The sequence below is a fragment of the Penaeus chinensis genome, chromosome 33, assembly GCF_019202785.1.
Source record: "Penaeus chinensis breed Huanghai No. 1 chromosome 33, ASM1920278v2, whole genome shotgun sequence".
NCBI classification, from domain to species: domain Eukaryota; kingdom Metazoa; phylum Arthropoda; class Malacostraca; order Decapoda; family Penaeidae; genus Penaeus; species Penaeus chinensis.
Window position 1 is genome coordinate 17,862,315 of NC_061851.1, and position 6,221 is coordinate 17,868,535.

Below are 6,221 nucleotides of genomic sequence, written 5' to 3' on the forward strand. Positions count from 1 at the left end.
GCTTGCTCAAGTCCGATAAAAAGGAAACATCGCATTGATAAGTCAAACGTACGTGTCGTAGGCGAAGTTACCGCCGTGGCACAAGTGTTAGCGCGCCGATCCGCGGTTGATTAGAAAGGGCATCCAATCAGGCAAGGGTCGCACTGCCATATATAACCTCTCAGTAGTGAATTGAGAGAGGCCTGTGTCCTCCAGTAGAATGAATGGCTGTTAAAAAAGAAAGAAAAAGAAATATATATATATATATATATATATATATATATATATATATATATATATACATATATATACACATATACATACATATGTCTATATATATATATATATATCTAATGTGTATATATGTATATGAATATATATACATATATTTAAAAATATATAATTAAACATATATATATATATATATATATATATATATATATATATATATATATATATATATATATATACAGTGTGTGTGTGTGTGTGTGAGTGTTTGTGTGTGTGTGGCCTTCAGCAGTTCATTAGGTATTAGTACCGTTTCCATATATGTCAGTTCTTTTTCCATGACTTCTTTAGTTTTGATTATTTGGTAGAACTCAAAATCTAGAATCATCTATGCTTGTTCTTTTTCATCTATAGTAGAATTTGCATTTGATTTCCCAGTTACTCTTAATTGTAATGTCTAGGACCTTTGCAGTTTCCATATAATGAATAACGCACTTTAATGCTTCACTAACGAATTATTCATTTGAATCAAGTGGTCTGTATATAACAACACAATTCGTGTGCGTCTTTGGACAATAATACTTCTAGCACTTCAACAGCGATATTTTAATATACTTTTACAAAGTCGGTTATTGCTGAAAAGATATTTTCAGAATGTAAAAGTTAGTTCACCGCTAAATATAGTGTTTCTGTGTTTGCGCATTTTCTCAAAATCTTTAATTTTAACTTCCTCACCTCTTATTTTTCTTTTAAGTGTATTTCCGTGAGGGCCACAACTGAATAATTGGTGACATTTGCTGTAATCCTCTAGGTAAGTTGCTTTTGAGTGTAAAAATTATGTTATGTAGTATGAAATATTCTAATGTTTCATTTCCTTGAGTGTCTACATTATTGCTTGATGTCAAAGTCGTATCTCTGCTTAGCACACTGTAGCTTTCTCCATTTCTGGGGGAGTCGAGCCTTCCCCCGCCACCGCGGCGGGAGTTTCCTCGCTTCCTCTTGTGCGAACAAGCATTCCACGCAGGACTGATATATCGGAAATGTACCAGTGCATTCCAGCCCAATTTTTTATCCTGTTTTTTCTGTTTTTTTTTTTTTTTTCGAAAAGTTGGAGACTATCCATATACCCCTCAATTACTCTATTTCCTTGAGTTTCCTGTTTTTCTCTAATAATTGCCATTTTTGTTTTTCATTTTGTTAAATCCTAAACGGTCTTATTCCTAAAACCTCCTTTAGATAATTGACTTCTCTAAAAACACTTTCTACTGCAATCGTTTCTTGCAGTTGTTAATTAGTAATAATATCTTTCAGCGTCACCTTCTTTTTCCGATGCTGTGTATATGTGCTGTTTGCTGTAAATGCCTTTTCCCTTCACTTGCCCTTCAGTCTCACCGTCTCTTGTTATTAGCCCTGCGTATGAGCTATTTGTTTTTCTTTATTTTGCTTTTATATTTCAGAGAAAGTTTTCATTTTCCTTCATTTTTGAAAAAAAGAAAGCTGCCAAACTCTCATGCTTTTCTTTATTTTCTCTTTCACATTGCTTGCTTCTCGCTGTGCTTATTTTCATCCTTCCATTCTTACCTTTCGGTATTTTCCTGCGGTATTTTTGCATTTTTCTTTTCTTTTCTTATGATGTCCTGTTTCATCTCATAAATTTATTGTTTTAGTTCTTTTTTATCACTGTTTTGTATATTTTTTCTAGTTCCATTTCAAGGTTATTGTTATTTTCAGTACAGTTCCATCTGCACCAGCTAGTCTTGCTTTATTTGATTGCTTGCTCTTAATTCTTTAACGTTCCTCTTACTGAGCCTAAGATTCCTTTCCTACTGTTAAAGTGTAAAGTTTCACATTTGTGACATATTTTATTCCACAGAACTGACATGCAGTACTGATGATTTTTTTTTTTTTTTTTTTTTTTTTTTTTTTTTGCTGATGCCCCTTTTAAGTGTCCTCTTAGTATGGCAGATGTTTCTCCCACATCCCGCGGGTGTAGGAGCTTATCGCGGGTGACCTAACACCCTTGTGCACTGAGAAAACCTACCAGAACTGCTGCAACTATGATGAACTTGACAACGAAACCATCAGCAAAATGTCTGTCCATGAAATTTGACCAACAGACAGATTCTCGTGCTGGCACCTTCAGGCCTGCTCTCAAAACAGGGAGACCTCTGACTTCCTCTCAGATGTCTCGGGCCCGGAGCTGGACCCCCTAGGCCTTTCCCACAGCTTAAGGTCCCTACAAACCTGAAGGCTTCAACAATGCCTACTAATCAGTGAGAGCATTGGAGATGCAAATCTGGTTGTCAGTCCCGGTTGCCAGGGTATGATCATTGTCCATAAAGATCAAGCCACTCTGAATTTCCTGCAGGCAACGGAGGGAGAAAAGTGAGTATCTCACCAATGAATCCTGAAGATGTTGCTACTTGGCTTGTCAGTTTCATATAACGTGGAGGTGATCACACCACACCCCCAGATCATGGCGGTTTCCCAAATGTCGAAAGAGAAGACCCCAACCAGGCAGGTCCTGGTGACCCTGAAAGGAGCCCCAATCACCACCCTTGATTTAGGTAATTGGGGCTCCTACAGACTTCGTTGCTTCATGTGTCAAAAATACACTCACCACCAGGCTAGCTGCAAGGCCAAGCCCAAATGCAGTGACTTGAGCAAGGCACACAACACTGAGGTGTGCTTTAAGGCACACAAAGAAGGCCAAAGGGACACAACCAAATGTTCAACTGTCCCAAGAGGCATCATGCCTGGATCCTGGCTTGCTTTGTCAGGAGGGAGGCAGCCCTCAGGCGACAGGGGATCGTTAAAAGACAACCAGATTTTGTCCTGCCCCAACAGGCACCCTCGTCTGGGAACAGAACAAAAGGGAAAGGGCTCCCGACCTCCTAAGAGGAAGAAAGCACCTCCCTAGCCGATACCGGACCCTTGTAAGTGTGCAGAAAAAGATCAAAAGGAACAAAGGTTCAAAGAACATTGCAAGATCCTCCCCAAGAGCCAACCAACTCCTCTTTGATGAGGAAGATATGACTCCTTTTGACTGGTGTAGCCACTGCAGTAGCAACAACTTTGGGGAGGTCGAATGAGGCAGAGAAGGCATCACAGTTACCATGACAGCACAACCAGCACTGTCACATCTATGGTATTGTTCCTAGATCTGGAGCTTTTGAACTAGCAAGTCCTCTTGTTAATCAGGAGACCCTGATCTAGAAGGGATTCAAAGGAAAGTTCTTGGCCTGAATAAGTGACTATTTCACAGGAACAGAACAGTCAAAATCAGATTCCAAAGTCACCTATCACAGCACTTGCCACTAGAAAATGGAATGCCTCAGAGTGGGGTCCTCAGTCCAGCCCTTTTCAACACCCTATTGTTTTGTATTCTCAACATACACCTCCCAGTGGGGTGCAAGATCATCTCCTAAGCAGATGATCTTACAGTCATCTCCACTGAACCACACTGCCAAAGAAGAGCCCAGCGATATTTGGACCTTGTATCGGAAGAGTGTTGCAGAAAAGGACTAAAGATCTTTGCAGCCAAATCAAAAGCCATGGTTCTTACACACAACTTCAAGGTACATGTCTGCATGACCAAAAGGAGGTACAGTCCTCAGTTCCCCAAACCAAATCAAGACTGTCTGTCATGAGAGTAATAACTGGGAGACATATAGGAGCAAGAGATAAAGTACTAGGATCATTCTATGTACCTGCCGTCTGTTTCGTTGTGGACTATGTTTCTGTGGCCCTGATTGTCACTAAGCCAAGACTAATAGAAAATTGGAGACAGTTCATAATGAAGCTGCCAGGATCATTCTGGGTGCCCCAAGGTGGACGAAGGTCCTCAACCTCTTCATGGAGGCAGACCTTCTCCCCCTGGATTCCTGAATTGATCTAATGGGAGCACAATTCCTTTCAAAGGTCATCCAGGCACCCTGGTACACAAACACAAGTCAAAAAATACTTATACAGCCAGAGTGTTGATGCCCCATCAGCTCGAAGAGCAACTGCTTGTTAAGGGCATGGACTCCCCACACCCTGATTATCTTGAACCCCCGCCGTGGACACAGACCTTGTTCGAGTTTCCAATCACAGAAAGAACTAATACTCCATGTCTAGTCTGAAAGCAGAAGCCGAGAGAGTCATTGCAGCCATCTCCCTCCTGATCACTGTGCTTACCATGGTGCAGAGGATTCTTGCTCAGCCACATTTGCATCAGAAGGAATAAGCTTGCTGACAAACTTATAACCCTGGAAAGGGTATGCCCCCAAATCCCATGATCATTCACCCAAGCTGAAAAATTTTGAGGCACAGGTTCAATGCCACAGGCACTCTCTGAAACAATTGATAGATGTGCAGAAGTCATTCTTCATAATATCAGACTAGGCTACCATTGCACATGGCAATTTATAGAGACAATTGACCATGTTGACAAGTGTTGGCAATCCAACCACCGTGGTAAACATTTCGTGTAAATAAATCAATTGAGACAGCTATATATAGCTAACACAAGATGAGTCACATATATGATAGGCCCGGACGAAGCTAGCCTTCGTAAATGTCACTGAACCAAACTGAAGGTGACATAGCCTCCGGCTAGTACAATAGTAACGTGTCGGCCTCTCATCCGACGGTTCACGTCCCGCTCAGGTGTGAGAAGTTGCAATTGTCGCCTGGAGGTTTCTGCACCATGGATTAAGCTAAGTCGAGTCAGCACTAGCTGACACACTCAGGTTTCCTTCAGCTTGGCCTTTCATCCGAGGGTTCGGCAGTTTATGTCCCGTTCAAGTGCGTGAAATTTCAACTGACGTATGGAGGTTTCCGCTGTGGTTGGTACCACAGTGGGTACGGACTAAGCTCAGTCAAGTCTGCACCAGCTGACACGTTATTCGGCATTATTAGGCACAGGCCAGGGGCCGCGGGGGCCGGAAACTCAAAACAGTTTACAATGTTGTATCTCACCACGGAGCCGTTACAATGTCGTAAGGTCTCCGAAGGACATACTCGAAACAAAATTAGCCGCCATGTTATGACGTCACACATTGTAAAGTACCTTGCAAGTTACAACTGCTCCGGGGCTCTCGTAAGGGTTTGAAACCGGATATAGTACGGTTTATTTTCCGATTACTTAGTCGACAGAAATCTTTAATTGACTGTAACATGCCTTTTTCATATTAAATACCGGGGAATTTCAATTGTTTAGCATATTCTTTATTTTCTATGCATTGCTGTTACCTTGAATCAAATATAAATTGACTGTAAATTGAGTTGACAGACGACAATCGACAATGTTTTGGTGGCTGCTCATCTTCATGACCGAGCATTGCAGCGTGAAAGATATTATTATAGGGAATCATTAGTTTCACTCTATGAAAAGGAAAAACATTTATTGCGATATCACAGATTTCTTAGATTTGTTTTACTATAACCTTCTCTGATGCTAAATATCCAACTAGACAATCCTTTCAAGAATTATTATTCCGATAATCAGTGTATGTATGTTTACATCAATTTACTTTCGCATGAAATTATAATTGTTTGTCGTATACTTCCGAAAAAAATGTATGTAAAATGTCATATGTGAGACCTCGTAAACACTTTGTTAAAAATATTTAAGAAATAATAATATATATATATATATATATATATATATATATTTTTTTTTTTTTTTTTTTTTTTTTTTTTTTACCTGAAGACGATTGCTGCGTGAATAGAACTTGTACTATGAATGGTTATTCTTTGAAATTCATCCTAGTTAATTTATTTTGCAACACTTGGTTGAGTCTTTCAAAAATATCCTTATCTACAGATGACTTAACACCGCTGCACGGGCTCAGCTAAACATCGACGAAGGTCCTAAGCAATCTCTCAGTTGTGACAATATATGTATATATGTGTGTATGTGTGTGTGTGTGTGTGTGTGTGTGTGTGTGTGTGTGTGTGTGTGTGTGTGTGTGTGTGTGTGTGTGTGTGTGTGTGTGTGTGTGCGTGCGTGCGTGCGTTCATGCGTGCTT